Raw genomic sequence first — 22,374 nt, 5'->3', positions numbered from 1 at the left:
CACTATCTGCTTTCCTTACCCCTTTTTACCATTCCCTCTACCTTCCATTCCCCATCAGACGTGTGACCTGGCTAAGCTAAGCACTAATAACTCATGTTATTTATTGTGTAATCACTGTTTTTCTCCAATGTTTATATAGGGCTCCTGTAACTGATGTAATTTTGTAACCTGTAACTAGCTGATTCCTCATGTAAAGCGCTCTAATACCTCCGGGTCTAGCCAGCGCTATATAAAACTCTGCAAATAAAATAAATAAATAAAAAATAAGCAAATAAAAAAAACTTGTGAGAGGGCCTAAATGCAGCTTAGGAAAGAACAAGTTTAAAAGGCCTTAAAATGCATAGTCCAGCTTTAAATGAATTTAACTAAATTAGAATCAAATACAATGTATTAAATCAAGCATTTCAGAATAAGAGAAAAATAGTAATACTTTACCACTATATTATTACACGAAATTGATTAACGATAACTATGGTCTACTGCCACAATTTTCAACATCCATACATGTAAAATATTCTTAAATAAATCATTTTACTAAAATAGTTTCTTGTTTTCTATGATCATTATGGTCCCTACTATCACATTTGTAAATTTCAGCTTCGCATAACTGCATGACAATCTTTCCATGCTGCATTTCAATGTAAGGCAATAGAAATACTAAGCCACATCATTGGAGTCATTAGTTTCATCAGTATATGAATAATAAAACATTGTGTTCAAAAGTAATACTGTCATAGAATCCTATTAATAAGCATTATAATCAGTTAGCACTTAATTAATTTTTTTCTAACACCTTCAAGCACGCCTTTAGGGTGCTGTTACTTCACTTGTCTCAACTTCTGTGTCACTTAATTTAACACTGTGCACGTTCAAGTTTCTGTGTCTAAAATAGGTAAATGTGTTGTGTAATGTGTACTTACATATTTAGCATCATCAAATGTTAATGAAAAGTTTACAAATAACGTGCAGCCTTTTGTAATCCTGCTTGACGCATACAAAAGGAATTGAATAAAAAAAGCATTCTCGCTGCCGGCTGCCGTTTCAGTGCTCTTCTCCTCCTGTCCCAATCCCGGCAGCCCGGGGGTGCACTGCTCAGGCTCTCAGACTCCCCTAGACCAATCCAGACCCTGCTCTCATGCTGGTAGAACTATTACCCAGTATTAGAGAAGCACCAGGATTGATCTGATCGGGTTGTTTTTTGCGCTCACACAGGTACATGGAGTCTGTGCCTGTTCTCCACCCAGCTGTGCAACACAGCTCGGGATGGAGCGATCTAAGTGTGCATGTCAGTATGGCCATCCTAAGACAGCCGTCCAAACTGACTTGCGCACTTGCAGTGCTCACCACTCCCCCTCTCCCTTTTGCAGCTGCTGTCCATCAGGATGACCCCGCCCCACCCTAAGGCTGGCTCAGACACTCAGTTAGCTCAGCTGGCAGCCTGCAGGATGAAAATTAATTTATAATAAAATTGTTTTACTATCATTTTATTTTTTCATGCTTGAATTTGCATTGAGTTGACGCTCCTCAGCCCTTACGGAGGAGCCACTCTTCCATCTGTACTTTAAGAGAAACCAGCAGAGAAGAGTGGTTAACATATTAGTTAATATAGAATATTATCTATTATAAATCCAATTTATTGTCAGGTAAACACAATTAACCAGCAATGCATACTTATGTGAAAAAAGTGCATCATAGCCAAGTTGTTTAGTTTGCCTGCTGTAATGAAAGGATGCCTGGGTGTATTATAACATTTACATTCAAAATAAGTGTTTTACCACTTGGATATGCATGTTAGAATGTACTTCTCTAATATAAATAGAACCAGAGTCAGAAAAAGTATAAAGCTTTGTTTCACTAGAAACTTTTTCCACAAGTGGATGCTGCTGCCAGGTTAGTAAGGCCTTGCAGACATATAAAGGAAAGCTGAGGTCAGTCTTCCTTTCTGAGTGGCAGAGTAGGAAGGCACAAATCCCACCTGTCGTTGCAAATTAGAGCCATTAACTGGAATAGCAAAGACCTAAGTGTAGCAAACATGGCGGGATTTCAGTCGTGCTGAACTACACTCTTGTGTGAATGAAAAACACAGGAGTAAAATGGCCAGACATTCCTTAATGCTGAATGTGATCTTTTTAAATAAATAAACGGCCATTGTGTAGTTTGATATTTGAATCAACACCACCACTTCTGGCAGAGGAAATACTTAGTTAAACTAGGTCCATCCTATGATGGGCTGAAGTTGATTGAGAGAGGTGCGAAGCAGATCACAGAGAGAGGTTGGTCCCTGGGCCTTTCCACAGAACTGGGCCTCTGAGCTGAAGAGAAAAACAATACACCTTTGATGGAGCGAGATTCAGAATGATATTTTGTTCTGACTCACAAAGTTAAACTTCCATAAAATAGTAACCGTATTAACTAGTTTGTGGTGAATTATTAACCAACTTAGTTTTAGAATGCATATACATCAGAAACACGAGGGATTAACTCATGTGCTCTTTGTTGCAAAAGCAAGTGCGTATAAAATAATAAACTAACCTTGTCTATTGTCATTGTCAGTATGAAATGCGGCTGTCTAACTAATAGCATGTGCTTATTATGTGTGCTTATGTTATGTCTTTACGTCTTTATGTGGCATAAACTCGTGGAGGATCCTGCGGCCTAAAAGAAGAAGGTAGATATGAAATGCAGCTTTATGTGCGCAGCTAGGTAACATAAATTAATGGGTTAATAATTAGCAAAGGGGGTGGGTAACAGAATGGGTCTCAATTCTCTAATTAATTGATGTCATGTGTTTGTTTAAATAATAGTTTTCGAGTGAGGCCTAAAGGCACATAGAAAAAGATGGCGTTTTCGAGTCCTGTCCGGAAAGAGCTCTGCATGGAAGTGGAAACTTTTACCACGTAGACAAGCTTTTGCAATCTCAAGTGAACTGTGTTAAACGTGCTCTTGGAGAGACAGACTCAAGGACAGGAAGCAGCAAAGTTTGCCAAGCTAAGGAAGTCATGAACTGTAACTCGTGAAATGTTTCATTTTCGAGGAAGCCAAAAGTCACGAAAAACAGTGGACAATAGAGTCAAAGAAAAGGCTCGATTTTGGTATGGAGACGTGATGACACTGGATGGCAAAGAAAAGTGTACATTTTAGTGAGATTAGCTAGACAGAAAGGTATAAAACTTGGCCTCATGGGCAGGAGGGCGCTTCTCGCTTTCCGATTCCTGAAGGGCGTGACGTGCTGTTGGACTTCTTGGCGCACGTAAGAATAACAGGCTTAAATGACTTTCTTTTAGGTGAAGCGAGTTTTAGTCAGGGAAATAGAATTAGGGAATGGAAACTGTTATTTTCTATTAATTCATGCTAATTGATTTGCCTATCAAGTGTCGGTCTAATATGTTTACTCTGCTTTCATTATTGCTAATAAAATAAAGATTCTTAATAAGATGAACTTTCCTGAATAATAAAGTTAATAAAATTAGATTTTTGAAACGACAAGCTGGTCTTGTTTATTCATGGTCTAGTTATCATCAGCTGATCCATTTACCTAAGTGACTTAATTAAAATGATAAATGATAAACTGCAGTTGTATATAAAATTGAAAATAGATTATGAATAGTTTTGTTTAATTAGGTCACATGATTCAGTCGCCCAAAAATTGTCTCGTTAATATATGGGCCTTGTGAGTGATTTATGATTAATGGTGAGTATTGTGGAGTCGGGTAGCGTTGGTGAGACAGTTTTTCCTTAGGGGCGCTGGATCACCTTCAATCTACATTAGGTAGTTATTATAAAAAAAAAGATGGGAATGTCTGTGTTAATGTGATTTTGTGTTTCATGCAGGTTTGCAGTGTATCACTCCTGGGGTACGGATATGTTTTGAAATCTTCCAACAAAATTATCAGCGAATGAGATAATTTAATAGTTCCTTGCTTCAATTCTGAAAATCACACGTATTTTCCATGTAGAAATACGTCAAAATTGTCCCACTGTATAGAAAATATGCATCAGAAAGATCATAACTGCTGGACTATCCCAGAAAATCCAATCAGTTCATGAATTTCCACGAGTTCACTCGCTATCCTATTATGAAGTCAGCTGCTCACAATTCCATGCAACCACATTCCCTAGCACAAGAGAGAAAAACAAGCTTGTTCCACTCTTAAGTGTGGGGCTGTGGCAGCCCTAAATGTGGGAGAGAATTTTACGATGCTAAAGTGGTTTTTATTTATAAAAGCTCAAAAATGTCCAAAGTAATCAATGGGAGACAGTCTGAAGGTTTTCTAAAGTTCAGTGTAAGAAGTTTTTGTACAGCACCATATGCGGCTAGGAGAGTTTCCAGAAGTCTTTTTGACACTTTTCAAACTTACCGCAAATTATCTCGTCTTGGTTGCTCATTGCAGAGAAAAATAATGAAACAAAGTGATTTATTTTAGCCAACATGTTTTTCTGCACAATTAAATTAAAATGTAATTTAGTTGTAATTTAATTGAATTTAAATTTCTTGAAGTCATCATGTTTCCAACAGCCTGATTACAAGTTAGACGGAATATGGTGAGGTATGCACCACATGTGATCAATGCAATTACACCAGGATGATATACATGTGGTAAATTCATCTTATGCCGAGTATTTAACTTGTAAATGAGATTAACATTCAGTATTTAACACACTGATAAACATGTGGCATATTTACAAGCCCCTATCGCCACCACAACTTCACTTTCAGTAAAGTGACGGTGATAGGGGTCTCACCTTATTTACAAGGCAGCGTTTAGACACTTAAAGTGGCTTAATGCTGCCTGGAAAATGAAGCACCCTTTCACACTATACTCAGCGTGTAAGTGGAGGGCAATGGGTGTTGCAGTGGGCATTCCACTGCAACACCCATTGATTTTGACGCTGTCCCCTATTTACAAGGGCAGCATAAATAGGAGGCAGTGCCAAAATTAAGACCTGATCTTAACCCGTTAAGTGCGGCGCAAGTTCAGCGGACGTCACGTGCACTACCTCGGTAGTGCTGCGCACATCCACTAAACGTCGCGGCCCCGCCCGCGCAATAGCACGTTCAAAACCAGCACGGAAAGTTCAGCGCAGCGGAGGGGTTAAACAGGCGAAATGACAAGAAATGCTTGTTTCTCCTCGTTTTTGCTGTTTCCAGGTGTGCTGCCTTGGGCAGCACACATAGTAACAGCAAATTGCCTAGGATTGTTTATACGCAGGAAGGTCTCCCTGCAAGGGGGTCCTTCCTGCACATAAACAATGTTCCCCTCAACACAGGACCCCTTGTGCTATGATGCAAGGGTGCCTGCATTGGCGCTAGGCAGCTCGTTTAGCGCCAGAGCAGGGGGAAACGCAAGGCTGCACCATCTAGTAAATATGGTGCAACCCTGCATTTCTGAAGTGACGACGTGTGTCGTTAGCCTTCTTGGACTAACGACACGCTTCACCACTTTATTGTAAATATGCCCCTGAATTTAATATGCTTGGCCTTATTTTTCAGCCTTTTCCCCCATAAATTTTGGCAGGTTTGCCCTATTAGGTAGAAACTGTGAAGGTGTTATAATTATCGCACAACTTGTAATTTCGATTCCTGGGATCTGACTGTAGCGTGAAACTTGAAATTAGAGCTTAGCCGGGAAATCTGTGAGGGTGTGATGATTATCACATAAATTGGAATTCCAATCACTGTTCAAGCACGCATTTTCACAAGGATTTAAGTTTATCCTGTGTGGTGGCGCATTCTAGTGTACGCACGTCACGTACCGACGTGACGTGCAGGCGGCCACGTTCTGGCTGCGCGCGCAGAGGCGCCGGCATTAGCGTGAAAGCCGAGAGCGGTGCAACAGCGGCTCGGCGCTCTTTAGAGTAATTAAATAATTAAACCTACGTTAACCCTCAACAGCTGCAGTGTCTTTATTGAAGGTAACAACGACGTTACAATGGCGACGAAGGTGGGATGTTAGACCCGCCCACCACGAAGAACAATACGAGCAGGAGTCACCGAGGGAACCAACAACCACACCGGTGCACAGAAGACACGTAGCAGATGAGCAGGACCACAGCGCTGAAAGGTCAAGAGAGCTGGAGGTCAGGAAGAGACCAGCCAGAACTAAACACACAGGTACCAGCCCTAAAGAGCGTGGCAGAGCCCAGGATCACCCAGAAAGGCAGAACAAACCTACTGAAGGGGTTGGGCACTACCCAGGAACCCACAAGATAGCGCGCCAAACCAAGCAAGCCCAAGGCAAAGCGCGCCAAACCAAACAGCGACCGGCTAGACAGAGAGACTGCGCTGGATCCCCCACCAAAGAGCGAGGGGGCGGACGCAAGCAGTCCCCGGTCTCACACAAGTAAGGAAGAGCACGACAACACACCAGGCAGTCCCAGGAACCAAGGGAGCACGCCCTCCGTGATCAAAAGTGAGAAGATGAGTGCGCAGGCAGGATATGTGATGGCGCCAGTACAATTTCTACCCAGGCCAGGGGAACCACTAATGAAGTGGGAGGACTGGAGAGAATACATAGACAATTTTATAGGAGTATTGGAAGACAAGAGTGAGGAGGTGTTCAATCCCAAAAGAAAAAAACGTATCCTGTTACTCAACCTAGGCCCAGAAGGTCTGAGAATATACAAGAGATTGGTGCCAAAGGAAAGAGGAAGCACGGATGACGACGTGTATGCCCACGCCATCGATGACCTGAATGAACACTACAGACCGGCGGTGTGCGTGTCGGTGGATAGATTTAACTTCCAGCAGAGGAAACAACGCCCAGGCAAGACAGTGGAGGAATATGTTGCAGCCCTGAAGAGACTGGCATCCACGTGCAAGTACGATAATTGGGAAGAAGAGTTCATCAAGGACCAGGTGGTGATGCACACCACGAGCACAGCAGTGCAGGACAAGCTGGGGCCAGCGGAGACACCACCCTGAAGGAAGTGATGGTGATCGTCAAAAGAGCAGAACTGGCACGCAGGTGTGCGGAAGCGACGAGGAAGGAGACGGCGCCCACCGCCATGGTGAACAGAGTGGACGATGAGGAACCTCGCCGGGACCACAAGTACAAGGGGTCGGCGGCGAAGGGACCCAACAGATGGCAAGGCAACCCAGGCCCTCCGGGTAAACAAGCCGGAAGCAACAAGAAGTCATGCTACTGGTGCGGAAGCTGGTCCCACGAGGCGCACGACAGGAAGTGCCCAGATTTCCGCGCGAAATGTATGTACTGCGGGATAGTGGGCCACTACGAGAAGGTGTGTAGGAGAAAGGCCGCGAAGAGCATGGTGAAATATATCGGACAGGACAGTGAAGAACAAGAAGAGGGCACGGAGGAAGATGTCGTCACAGTCATCTATATCGAGGATCAAGTACTAGGCGTGGATGGTCAAGTGCTGAGTGTTGACGGCAAGAGAACAATGAAACCCGTCCTGGAGATGTCGATAGGAGGAATACCGATAAACGTGGTGGCTGACACGGGCTCGCCTTACACCATCATCCAGAGAGCGGTATGGGAGGAGAGCTTTGCAGCACACCTAGGCCCAGAACTGGAGAAGCTGGACATCCGCCCAGTGACGTACAATGGGGACCGTATACCCATGGCTGGGTTTAGACCATTAAATTTCGAGTTCAGAGGCCGGTCCGCGTTCTGCAAACTCTACATATCAGAGAGAGGACCCTCGGTCCTAGGATGGCTTGACCAAGGCGACCTGGGCATCAAGTTGGATCCAGGGGGCAAAGAACAGATACTACTCACGGAACCGGAAACATGGCCGGACCTAGACAAATGGAAAAGTGAGTACCCCAAGGTTTTCGGAGGCACAGTCGGAAGGATGGAGAAATTCGCACACAAGATAATCCTGAAGGAAGACGCCATACCGGTCGCCCACAAGGTGAGGAATGTGCCATTGGCGGTAAGAGACGCAGTACAAGAGGAACTACCAGATCTGGAAAGGAAAGGGATCATCGAACCCATCACATGCGCGGAGTGGCTCGCGCCCTTGGTAGTACTGATGAAGCCAAGCGGGAAGGTCAGGCTGTGTGTCGACCTACGCGAACTGAACAAGAACATTGTGGTGGAGAGATTCACCTTGCCCAGGATCGAGGAAATGCTGGCCAGCACCAGGGGGGGTCAAATGGTACTCAACCATAGACTTGACCTCTGCCTACCACCAGATTTCCCTGCACCCGGAAAGCCGCGAACTAACTTCGTTTATCACCCCATTTGGGTGCTATCAGTTCCGCCGCATGCCGTTCGGGCTAGCCTCAGCGGCTGCGGTGTTCCAAAAGCTGATGCACCAACTGTTCAAAGACACAGATGGAGTCCAATACTTCCAGGACGACATCCTGGTAATGGGACGAGACAGACTGGATCATGACAGCAAACTCAGGAGAGTATTAAAGATCCTCGAGGGTAAGGGCCTCACAGCCGAATGGACCAAGTGCCGGATAGGGATGGAGTCCGTGACGTACCTAGGACACGAAATCGGGGTGCGAGGGGTTACCCCGAAAGCAGACAACGTGAGAGCCATTTGCGAAGCGCCACCGCCCTCCAACAAAGAAGAACTCCGATCGTTCATTGGAATGGCGGAATACTATAGCAAGTTCGTGCAGCACTTCGCCTCTAAGACCCACCACATGAGGCAACTGACGAGAGATAACACAGAATTCTACTGGTCGGAGGAAGCGCAAGGCAAATTTGAAGTCATCAAGAGAGAGGTGGCAGGAGCAGTACCACTCCAAGGATACGACCCCCAAGGAAACACAGTGCTCACCACCGATGCCAGCGACAAGGGGCTGGGTGCCGTCCTGATGCAAGACCGAGGTCAGGGGAGAATGGAAACGCTCAGCTTCGCATCCCGCGCACTGAGTGAAACCGAAAAAAAGTACAGCGTAATTGAAAAGGAAATGCTGGCAGTCGTATGGGCCATGACCAGATTCAGGCAGTTCTTGTAGGGCACGCGGTTCCTATTGAAAACAGATCATAAACCCTTACTGAAGGTGCTAACGTCCAGCGGACACGCAAGTGCTACACCTAGAATCTCGAAGATGACTCTCAAACTGCTAGAATTTAGATACGACGTAGAACACATCCCCGGCAGTAGGAACAGGGTGGCAGACTATCTGAGCAGAGCAGCGGCTATGGATCAGAGTGGAGAAGACCAAGCAGGGGTGGAAGAAATGGTAGCACTCACCGAAGACCAAGAGAAAACCATAGGACATCAGGAATGGAAGGAAGCATATGGAGAAGACCAGATCCTAGAAGAAGTAAAGTCATACATCACAGGGGGATGGCCAGACAAAAGACAAACCCGTGGGGACCTCAACCCATACTTCGAGGTCAGAGAAGAGTTGTCGATGGACGACCTAGGAGTGTTTGTATACAGAGGGGAGAAAGTCATCCCCCCGGCAGGAATCATCCCCAAACTATTGGACATGCTCCATGAAGGGCACTTGGGGATAGGGAATTGAAATTGAGAGCCAAGCAAAACTACTGGTGGCCAGGGATGGACGTAAGGGCCGAGAGGCACGTCAGGGACTGCTCATAGTGCCAAGGGGCGGACAAGACACTTAAACCACTACGCCCAGCTCTCGGCAAGTTCGATCCCCCAAGGAACCCATGGGAAGAGTTATCAGTGGACATTCTGGGCCCGTTACTGGACACGCACGGAGTCCAAAAGTATGTATGTGTTCTTATGGATAGGTACTCCAAATGGCCGGAGCTGAAAATAGACGAGGCGATGGATGCTGAGACCATCATTAAGTTCCTGGCTGACACATTTGTGAGGGAAGGCATCCCTAAGTCCATCCTGAGTGACAATGGTCCCCAATTCAGGTCAGAGAAATGGAACAACTTCATGCAGAGAAATGGCATACTGGTCAAGCACACGTCAATATATCATCCCGCAGGGAACGGACTTGTGGAGAGATTTAATAGAGTTGTGATGGGGTCCGTTCAAGCAGCTATCTCCAACAACAAGGACTGGGAAAAGGAGATATGGCACTTGGTATGGGCGTACAGGATCACCCCTACAGGGACAGGGTACAGCCCCTTCCAGATATTGAGAGGCCGCGAACCATTCACTCAAGACAATCGAGTGTGGAAGGAAAAGACCATAGTGAGTGAGTGGTCCCCTGCAGTGGTGCGAGCCAACTTGGAAAAGGCGCAAGCCATTTACTCAAAACACTACAACAACCGAAAAAACGTGAAGGAGACAAGATTGGAAAAAGGAGAATGGGTGCGAGTAAAGTTGGCCACGCTACAAAAGAAAGGAGACAGCAAGTACAGCAAACCCATGCAGGTCAAGGAAGTGCTGGGTAGAGCAGCTCTGCTAAGCGATGGAAACCTGTGGTCACTGGACCGCATGGCAAGATGCAACAAGGTGCTACGTTGGGACCAGGGTGGAGCAGACCTGGAAGACACGGAGGAAGGAACTGTAGAGCAAGAACATGCTGAGATGGATCTGGAGTAAAGGAACCGAGAGCAGCAAGAAGAGCGACACGGTGATGCCAACCAAGCGTCGGCGAGTGAAGGTAACGTGGGTAAAAGAGAAAGTAGTGCGGCTGCACTAGGAAGTGGAAGGAGCGATGAAAGGACTCAGGAAGGAGGTACCCCGTCCACCCCGGTGAGACTAACCCGGAGGGGGAGGGCGGTGGTCAAACCAGCCTGGTTCTGAGACTTTGACATGAACGGCGGACTGTGAGTTAACAGTTTCTGTATTGGGTGAAAAAGGGGAGATATGTGGTGGCGCAGTCTAGTGTACGCACGTCATGTACCGACGTGACGTGCAGGCGGCCACGTTCTGGCTGCGCGCGCAGAGGCGCCGGCATTAGCGCGAAAGCCGAGAGCGGTGCAACAGCGGCTCGGCGCTCTTTAGAGTAATTAAATAATTAAACCTACGTTAACCCTCAACGGCTGCAGTGTCTTTATTGAAGGTAACAACGACGTTACATCCTGGAACTTGTAATTAGGGTCTAATGGCTTGATTAAGAGTGAGTCAATAATCAAAGCGCTACTTATACATTCTTATAAATAATGGTACCCCACTGTAGGTCATTTATCAAGTGCAATAAATAGCACCTATTACGAGTTTTAGGGGAATAATGCACATTTTGGAGTTTATCACACCACAGTCCGCATGAATACCATACACATTACCCCGGTTAAATTTCTGCAGGTTTGACCTACTGAAATGGAATGAAGGTTAAGGTATTTAAAGCACCAGATAATTATTGGTTGTGATAAATGCCTCCCAACTCGTGATTCTGATCCGTGTTTGCACAGGGTTTTACACATGTATAGGAATACAACCATCCACTTGTAAACAGGTCCCTGCTGTTTTAAATGTGTTTAATGCATAAGTAAACATTAGGTAAACTGCATCTCATGATGCACACCATGAGTTACCATTGGGTTAAGTGGGGGTGACAGTCACTATTTTCCATAGACTTAGTGACTTTGGCAGATTTCCAGATACTGAGGTAAGTTGTGATTAGTCACGAATTAATTCGAGACCCAGAAAGGGAAAAAAAGTACATTTACAATGTTCAGTGATAGATAACATCTAAATAAGGTAAAACCCATAGAGTATCATTCAAATACAATCATTTCCATTTCACAAATATTTTCCTTTCAAAAGAGTTTTGTTTTTCCCTTTTCCCGTTTTTCAGTTTTTCTTCACAAGTTTTCTTTAAAAAAATACATTAGAAAAAGAACGATTATACAAAAAATGAGCCACAGTTGTTATCCATCAGGGACTGTGGAAAGGACCACTGGGAGGAATCAACATTTTTGTAACGGTAAACTGTCCTAAATTCACTGCAGCTTCAGAAATCTTTTTTCCAGTTTCCTTTTTGACCCTTAAAAATAGTCATTCACTCCAGTTATTTTTGATTCAAATGTAATGTTGCTGCATCTTTTCAGTGTCAGGGAGAAATCTGAACCAAGAAGAAAACAATTTTGATGTTTTATCACCTAAAATACATTGCACATGTAACCTCATGCAAATTTCAGCCTTAACGTTAACATGAAAACTCATACAAAACTATTATGAATTACATCCAAAAGATCAAGGCTCTAACTTGCAAAAGCAATATTTTCAAACGTAGAGAGCCTATTTGGGATGAGTGGAGTACTGTGTATAGAAATGAATACTTTTTATTAACCAGTCATCTGGTTGTTCAGAGGAATATGAATCCAAATAAAATCACCAAAGATTGATATGTTCTCTACCAATAAGGCACACTTATGAAAAAAATCACATATCAGCTCAACCCATGAAGCACTCTTTCTCTTTTGAAGATGCCTATTTGTAATGCCTAGAGGAGCATCCGTCATAGGTTCTTTCCAAAAGCAGACCTCCCTCAACTGACTTATCTCTCCCATCCCCATTGTACTAGTCTCAGCCAATGGGTCGACATCTACAGAATAGCCGAAGCGTACTCTAGGGGGTATATTCACAAGAACATGTGATAACTGCCGCAAGAGTAGCATAACGCAACTTTCAACATCGCAGCCTATCGCGGGAAAACAACTCTGTGACAACGTGGAATTCACAACACGGTGGTAGCATGCAATAGTTTGCCGAAACCGCGGCCAATGTCCACGATACAACCACCTTGATGGAGACAAAAATATAAACCACAACACCAAAATACCTGAGATGGGCCAAAGCGCGATGAGGAAATCAGCGATAAGCAGTGCCAGGCCTGCAACACACACCTGGCAGGTGGCAAAAATCACCATAAAAGTAGAAAAAACACCCAAACACCAACTGACCAACACCGAAGTACCACAAAGGTAGCCGGAACAGGTGCAGAGGAGGAGTACAACCCCACAGGCACCCCGGATGACCAGCCCGGGACAGGGAAGGGCAAGGAGAAGAAGAAGAGTAAGACGAATTTCAGTCCGTAGGCGAACAGGATCATAGTCACGGAGGTGATGAAACACCATCAACAACAGTTTGTCACCTCCGTGTCATTGGGCATTAAAAATGCGATATGGCGGGACATCATGGACAAGGTGAATGCCGTCGGTGAGCACAATAGGACAATGGACGAGGTCAAGAGGCGATGGAATGACATCAAGCAGCATACCAAGGAGAAGCTCTCCACCAACCAGAAGGCAGCAACGTAGGTGGGGGCCCAGCACCACAGCTCGTGCTAGATGACATGGAGGAGTTGGTGTCGACAGTCATCAATGTGGAGAATGTGGCCAGAGTTGGGGGAGCGGACACTGCTCGACACAACACAACACAACCACAACACGATGTGTGACCACCAGGTACTGGGGGGACCGGTGAAGATGGGCACAATGGCACGTATGCACAATCAAGCAGAGCTCAGTGAACACACACAATGACTCTGGGTCCTCGCCCAGATCCACAGACTGTCACAATGTATAATGCCATGTTGTCTGAATGTCAACATGTACCATGTGGCTACATACATGTGGACACATTGGAATACACCATCTCTCCTTCACATATACACCATCTCCCCTTCACATCGCAGGGGCACCATCAACACTTCCTGCAGAGCAGTCCGAGCCAATCCTAACACCAGCATCGACACCCAAACCATTCAAGACATCATTGACCTCATCCGCCACTCACCTCCTGGATCAGGGTAGCCCAGCTATATCGAAGAGTCCCCACCTACTACCCAAAGCACCCAGCAGGAGGCACCCACAGCCCCGGCACTCCCCCAAGACCCCCAGGAATAACACATGGCCTTCCAACCCTGTGTGCTGGAGTGCCAGAGGAAGACCGCAGAGCAGGTGCGGTTGTGCTTCGGCATCATAGCAACCAAACTTGATGCCATCCTTGGGTATGTAGGCCCGCTCCATGGTCTCCAACGAAACCTGGCTGACATCGCTGGAGTCATGACGCGGAGAGAAGAACACCTGTCCGCTCAGAGTGGCTCCAGCGATAACAGCCGTGAGATGGCACACATGCGGAGGCTCATGGAGGACATGGTGCGGATGGAGGCGGAATGGATGGCAGCCACCATTGCACATCAGCGGAATGTAGCTGGGATTTATCATGCCCTGCAGATCCTCATCATGGCATTGCTGCCACAAGGCGTGGCGATTATGAATGATGCTGTCCCCACACCATCCACATCTCCGCTCCCTGGTGTGTCTCTGCCTCCCAGTGCGGCAGACCTAACCACTCCGGCACCTGTTGTGCCAGTGGCACACAGTTAGGCTGCCAATCCACCTCCTGCCCCTGATGTGTCAGTGGCACACAGTGCCGCAGCCAGTACTGCAACACCCACAGGTGAGCCAGAGCACACATCCGGGGACGAGGATGTGGATGTGTCTGTCATCAGAAGGACTCAGTAGCATTCATTTCCGCCACCTGGCCTGTTTCTGCTTGGTCTCGCACATGGCCTCATGACCTTACACTGACCCCCGATTCACTCAGATGCACTCACCTTGGACAGCGACATGGACTGCCACATTCTGTTTGACGACCAATGACATGGCGACCAGACTATGGACTGTACCCTTCCTCTTCCGTATTACTTGTCATCCCCGGATGGACTCTGGCTGGCCCTCCACCAGCCCATATTGTGTTGTGTGCTCGGCATTGCCCTGTACTGCTCCAGCTGTAGAACTGCACTAGATGTGCAATAAACATCCAGTGACGCACTGCTGTGTCATGTCTTTCATCATTCATGTATGTATATGTGGATGAATGTAGGGACAGTGATTTCCCTAGCGTCAATGATTCTCATCCTGGGGGATGCCAGTCAGAGCAATTTGTGTAACGGGACCCGTGGACACCACAACAGGGACTCACACATCAGCCACTTCCTTGTCCGCATATGGACTGAACCACTCACAGTGGCCATGAGTCTTTTCTGCAAGCCTTGGCTGTTCTGGTGTACAGCATGCCAGACCACTCCGCTAATGCTCCGAGGGGGGTGCCTCATTGCTATCCATCGCAGGCATACTCACTGGTGGTGTGCAGGTCACTGGTCTAGTTGTCAGCATGTCACAGCCACTCACTGAGGGCAGGTTTGCATGCACACCACACCCACATGCCATGTGACCATGCAAGTATAAGGGGCAGACAGCATCACATAGCACTCTGCCGGTGGGGACTGGATGACGGACCCGAGGCCTTGAGGCCCAAATGAGCCTACCACCATGTGGCGCAGACTGGGGTTATACAGGGTTTGTGGCACACGCTGCATTGTGGCCGGCACAGGCTCCCCTCCATGGGATGCTGACTGGGGTTGAACAGGGTTTGTGGCACACACTGCATTACGGCCAGCACGGGCCTACCACCACGGGACGCTGACTGGGGTTGGACAGGGTGTGTGGCAAATGATGCATTGCAGCTGGCACAGGCACCCCGCCAAGGGACGGTGATTTTGAGTGCACTGAGTCATTGGCACCTTAAGCTGCTGAGCGGGTGTGCAGCCCACGATGATGCCCTGTCCTGGCCATCCAGACTGCTCAGGATTTGTGTGCATTGCTGGACCGCAGTGTAGCCGAGCCAGCGGGCTGCACTGGCCTACCACCACATGCCTCGCTTCTGGGTTCACATAGTTAGTGGCACCCATTGGGATGAGTGAGTTTGCAACCTGCGATGGTGCCGGGTGCCCTGGTATGTCCTATGCCATGGAGTAATCAAGACCCAGCACCAGACGTGAGACCTGGTGGCCTGCGCAGCGTGGCACATGCTGTGGAGGGTGCCATGTCCACTGGTACCGGGCTTGTGGCTTGCAGCTGCACGTGGTGGGACATCCTGTCTACATGCCGGTGACAGAAGGTGAACAGTGACCGCCCGGGTGTGCATGGGCGAGCATGCTCTGATGTGCGGCGGGAGGTGCTGGGAGGCCTCTGCCTGGGTGTGCATTTGTGGGCGGGCAATGTTGTCTTGTGCAAGTGTGTATACTGTGCCAGTCATGTATCTGGACTCTATACACCAGGTCAGAGCAGGTGTTAATTTCCTTTTGCTAATGTGCCTTATCGCGTGTTTTGTATTCTTAACGCAGATCTTACTGGTAGTTTGTTTTTTGTTTTTTGTCCTCATTAGCCTCGATTCCTAATAATGAGGGTGGATCACTATATACCATGCTTGATTAACCTCCAACCATAGGAAACTTCTTTTCAACTAAGAAAAGACTTCGAAGTCACCAAAGGAGTATTCCAGCAATATAGTATAGAAAGTCATTTCACTTTCTTTTTGATGATCTAGTTAATTGTTTTGTATACTTTATAGCCATTAACCATTCAATCTTTGTTTGGGGGGGTAGACGTAACCCAATGTTTGCAAATTTCTCTGCGAGCCAGGAGTATCAAATAAAAGATTCATTTTTTAACACTATTTGTCCAGACTTGACCATGCTCCAATGTCCCAAAAAATACAAGAATCTTGTTTACCTGGAGTGGATTTCCAAGGATAGCAGATATTGTACTACTCATGGCTTCCCAGAACTCCTTGAGAACTAAACACTTCAGGAACATTTGAATGTCATCTCCTTTTTCTTTGCCACACTTTGGGCATCTCGGGGTGGGACCCTTCCCTATTTTCGCCAACTTATACGTGGACCAGTAAACTCTGTGGAGGCAAAAAAGGTGGTTCCGCCTTAAATTAGCAGCACGAACCGTGGAGTATAAAAGATTACAAGATACTTGCCATAAATCTTCATGCAACACTCCAGGCAAGATCTTCTCCCAGAGAAATGAGTAATGATGGTAACTTAAAGTCTCCGTCTGCCAGGTCCAGTAAGAGCCAGTAAAAGGTCGCCATCTCTTTTCTCCGAGTGATATTTGTCGCCATCTTCACTTCCAGCTCATTTGATACCCCTGCTGTGTCCCCAACGGAGAGGATCCAACTTTTCATTTTATTTCATTCACCTCAGTGGGAGAGGTGTGGCGCCGCGGCGACTGACGCTGGAATCTGGGGATCAGGGTTCGATCCCCGGCTCCGGCGGCAGGTTAGCCCAGCACCATGTGACTCTGGGCAATAGCTTGCTTAATCTTCCCGACGGCCCCTAGCGCCTAGAGACCCTTACGGGTGATTGTGCGCTTTACAAATGTGGATTATTATTATTATTATATTATTTGGAGGTATTTGAATCTTGAAAGCTGATTATTTGCCAACTCTTGACACACCTCCCATGGAATCAAAAGTACCATGCCTTACCAAATGACTCCAAAAAACTATGTTGGCATTCTTCAGAGGAAGAGCCAGACTATCTTTGGACCATTCTGGTGAGCCGGGGGAGTTCCAAATAGAGGCCATACCATTATAGTAACTCATCTTTAGGCCTTTCCTGATTTTATACCACTTTTCCGCAAAAGACTGTAAGACTTTAAGTCTCACTTTTTTTTTAATGCGTGTTAACTCTGGCATCTTTGGCGTGGTTTCCCCCTATCTTCTTGCCTCTACCTCCTGTATTTTTTATGCTGTGCTGGATTTCGTTTTTGCTGGTTTAGATGCTTTGGACACTCTGCTACTGCTGATCAGTGCCAGAGTGTAAGTGCTCCCTATGTAAATTGTTATTCTGATTGGATATACATGTTTGGCATATTTGTATCACCATGAAGTCCCCCAAGGTACCCCCCTGGGCAGGGTACGGTGTATGTAAAAGGTAGAGCATGTACTAGTGCAGGTGACATGCTCTGATAGTGAATGGCAGCCATTTTCGTTTTCACTATTGTAAGGCTATCTTGCTCCATAGATTAACATGGGGGATGCTGGCTACAGTGGCTTCCAGTATTTCTTCCCATAGGAACAAGATAGGACATAAGTATCTAGTATCCCTGAACTCAGAATTTAATAACACATCTTTTAGGAAAGGTTGTTTTTAAATCCTGTGTTGGATAAACAAGTAACTGCCCGTCGGACTTTGTTTCGTAGATGTGAAGTCACGGACGTTAGCATCAACCTGCGGGAACCACGCTAGGGATATCTGCTGGCGTCCCGCAGCCGTTGGAAAAGGCTTTTCCAACGGCTGCGGGACGCCAGCAGATATCCCTAGCGTGGTTCCCGCAGGTTGATGCTAACGTCCGTGACTTCACATCTACGAAACAAAGTCCGACGGGCAGTTACTTGTTTATCCAGTTCACGTATTTAAAGAAGGGCACATCGAGTTACCTTACTTCCCCAACGGCTGTGGGACTCCAACAGACATCATTAACGTGGCTCCCATAGGTCGTTCTATACGCCCTTGTGTTCATGTTTACGAAACACAGCTCGACGTAAAGTTATACCCCTATCCTGTCCATATACTTAAAGAGGGGCTCATTTTACTAATCGAGGTACTTTCCTCCTACGACGGCTGTGTGACGCCAACAGACATTATCAGCTCGGCTTCCGCAGGTTGTTACACACGTGCTCGACTCTTAATTAACTAACGAGATTAAGTCTTGACGTAGAGTTACATTTCCACCCAGCTCTTACAAATAGAAAGGGATCGCGAGCTGTCCCGGTCTGATGCACTTTAAGAGAAGTACTGAACACGCTTCCTGTGTTTTTTCGCCTTGAGACATGCAAGTTATTTGTTCTAACTAACCAAGACAACCGCTATCATATCCGAAGAGTTCCATGCAACATAATTTGCTATTAGCACTAAGATTTTATTGTGCCTCCTGAAGAAGGCGTTCCCCACAACGCCGAAACGCGCGTCGATTAACATTGTTTGCCACTGTTTTATGACTTTCTTATGTAATTGTGTTATAAGTATATAAATACTGTATTATTGAGTTGTTTATGCAATTATTGGATTATCATGTTTTTTATTAACAAACGTTTTTAATATGAATAAGTTCACATATGAATAAATGCAATCTTGTTTTTTAATCATTTGGTTGTGTGCTTTCCATACATTCTCTCCCCTGTCGTATTAATGTTTGATTACTCCTCTCGCATTGTTTATTTCCCTGTATTACGAATTGATTTTCCTAACAGGGGGTCCTTGTTGTTTACATTATGAGGCTCTGAGAAACACAGGAGCCAGCGTGACATCCGTGAGGTGTCAGTGGGTGTCTGAAGTGCAAATCATCCCTGATGTACTCCGCCCTGTAGTGGCAACTGACAGCTCAGTGCGCCTCTGCAAGCTGGCGCGTGTTCTCTTTGCATGGGGGGAGTCTCTGGTCTTTTGGAAGTAGTTGTCAGTGATGCCTTGCCTGTAGACTGTCTGTTAGGTAACGACCTGGAGAGTTCTCCATGGAAGGATGTAGAACACAGAACTAACTTGGAGATGTTGGGTCTGCCTGTGTGGATCTGCGTGACCACGCGTGCTATGGCAGCCAGTAAGGGTGATTCAGCAGAACTGGAGCCTGATACAGTGGCCCAGAGACCTGCCAGGAGATGAAGAGGCAGGGGGCGCGGGAAACCCGCCCCAGCAGTTCCCACGGTCCAGGAAGGAGCAGAACCTGAGGGGGATGCCCTGGAACCTACAGGGGAACAGGTGGCCGAACTGGGAGACCTACCTGAGCTGTCCCATTGGCAGCAGGAAGGTGGTCCCTCCAGGGAGGAATTCTGCCAGGCGCAGAAAGGATGCCCTTCCCTCATTGGTCTGCGGCAACAGGCTGTAGATCAGGCAGCAGGTGGAGCAGCCAGAGATCACTTTATCTACTGGGAAGATGACCTACTATATAGCGAGCCTAAGTTTGCTGAGCCCGGTGCAGCCCGTGTGCTGGTGGTACCCGAGTGCTTCAGAAACTTCCTAATGGGTCTGGCTCATGACGTGCCTCTTGCAGGACATCTGGGGCAAGACAAGACCCTGAACCGGCTTGTCACCCACTTCCACTGGCCCCAGATGAAAAAGTACGTTGGTTCCTTTTGCAGATCTTGCCAAACCTGTCAAGCCAGTGGCAAGACTGGAATGAAGTTGAAGGCACCCCTTCAGCCCTTCCCAGTGGTGAGCACCCCTTTGGAGCGGGTGGGCATAGACATAGTAGGGCCCCTGGACCCCAAGACAGCCTTAGGCAACAGGTTCCTCCTGGTCTTGGTGGACCATGCCACCCGGTACCCAGAAGCAGTCCATCTCAGGACGATCACAGCACCCGTGGTGGGCCGTCCATTAATGGGGATCTTTTCCCGTGTGGGGTTCCCCAGAGAGGTGGTCTCCGACCGGGGTCCCAACTTCATCTCTAAGTACATGAAGTCTCTGTGGGAGGAGTGTGGGGTAACTTATAAGTTCACCACTCCTTACCACCCTCAAGGAAATGGGTTGGTTGAAAGGTTCAACCGGACCCTAAAAGGTATAATTATGGGCCTAGCGGAGCCCATGAGACGGAAGTGGGACGTCTTGTTACCATACCTGTTGTGTGCCTACAGGGAGGTGCCTCAGAAGTCCTTAGGGTTCAGTCCCTTTGAACTCCTGTATGGCCACCCTGTTAGAGGACCTCTCTCACTGGTGAAGGAGGGTTGGGAAAAGTCCCGTGGGAAAACCCCCCAGGATGTGTTCAGCTATGTGCTGGCCATCCGCAACCAGACACAACGCTTCAGGAAGCTCGCTCAGGCGAACCTGGAAACAAGCCAGGAAGAAATGAAAAGATGGTACAACCAAAATACCACTCTGGTCGAATTTCAACCTGGGCAGAAAGTGTGGGTGATGGCGCCAGTGGAGCCTTGCGCGCTCCAAGACAAGTGGACTGGGCCATATGAGGTAGTGGAAAGGAAGAGTGAGGTAACCTACATGGTTAACCTGAGGACTCCCAGGCAGCCCCTGAGAGTCTTGCATGTGAACCGCCTCAAACCCCACTTTGAGAGGTCTGAAGTTACTATGCTCATGGCTACAGATGCAGGAATGGAAGAGGATAGTGATCCTCTCCCTGACCTCCTGGCAGTTAAGGAGCAAGATGGGTCAGTGGATGGTGTGGTCCTCTCACCCACCCTGACCCCAGAGCAGCAGAGTGACTGTCGCCAAGTGTTGGGTCAGTTCTCCTCCCTGTTCTCCCTGACCCCAGGAGTCACCAACTGGTGCATCCATGATGTGGACACTGGAGACAGTCTGCCTGTGAAACAAAAAAATGTACAGAGTAGCTGACAAGGTCAGGGCCAGCATCAAGGAAGAGGTTTTCAATAAGTTGGCGCTAGGGGTGATTGAGCCCTCCAGCAGCCCCAGGGCTAGCCCAATGGTCTTGGTGCCCAAGAAAGCTGCTACGCCCAGTGGCCCCCCAGATCTCCGGTTTTGCGTGGACTACCGTGGGCTCAATGCGGTCACGAAGACTGACGCACACACCATCCCCAGAGCTGATGAGCTTGTGGATCGGTTGGGAGCTGCCCAGTACCTCAGTACATTTGATTTGACTTCTGGGTACTGGCAGATTGCCTTAACTGATGGGGCCAAAGAGAGGTCAGCATTTTCAATGCCAGAGGGGCACTTCCAGTTCCGAGTCATGCCCTTTGGGTTGAAGAATGCCCCTGCCACATTCCAGAGACTGGTTAACCAGGTACTGACCGGGCTGGAGGAATTCAGCGCCGCATACCTGGATGACATTGCTGTCTTCAGCTCCACGTGGGAGGAACACTTGCAACACCACGGCGAAGTGTTGAAGGCTCTGCAAAGGGCAGGCCTCACTATCAAGGCCAGCAAGTGCCAGATAGGGCAGGGATATGTGGTGTATTTGGGACGCCAGGTGGGGAGCGGCCAGGTGGCGACCCAACAGGCAAAGATTGATACCATTCTGGCTTGGGAGCCCCCCAAGACCAAGACAGAGGTGAGAGCCTTTTTAGGACTCACCGGGTATTACAGACGGTTTGTCAAGGGATATGGCACCATTGTCCCCCCCTTGACAGAACTCACTTCCATGAAGTTGCCCAAAAGAGTTGACTGGACTGACGCCTGCCAAATTGCTTTTAATGCCCTGAAAACTGCAATGTGCACAGCACCGGTGCTCAAGGAACCTGACTTTTCCAGTGAGTTCGTAGTACAGACAGACGCTTCAGAGCATGGTGTGAGAGCAGTACTCTCACAAGTCACTGAGGAGAATGGAGACCAGCCGGTAGCTTTCATTAGTAGGAGGCTACTCCCCAGAGAACAGAGGTGGAGTGCGATCGAAAGGGAAGCTTTTGCTGTGGTCTGGGCTCTGAAGAAGCTGAGGCCCTACCTGTTTGGGACTCACTTCCGTGTTCAGACCGACCACAGGCCCCTCAGATGGTTAATGCAAATGAGGGGTGAGAACCCAAAACTGTTGAGGTGGTCCATCTCCCTACAGGGAATCGACTTTACGGTGGAACACCGCCCTGGTACAGAACACGCCAATGCTGATGGTCTGTCCATGGTGAAGAGAACTCCCAAGAGGGTGGGTAGTTTTCCCCACTTTCAGCTGGAGGGGACACGTGTTAGACATGGCATCTTTGGCGTGGTTTCCCCCTATCTTTTTGCCTCTACCTCCTGTGTTTTTGATGCTGTGCTGGATT

Source organism: Lissotriton helveticus, chromosome 6 (assembly GCF_964261635.1).
Source record: "Lissotriton helveticus chromosome 6, aLisHel1.1, whole genome shotgun sequence".
NCBI lineage: Eukaryota > Metazoa > Chordata > Amphibia > Caudata > Salamandridae > Lissotriton > Lissotriton helveticus.
This window is presented reverse-complemented; position numbering follows the sequence as displayed.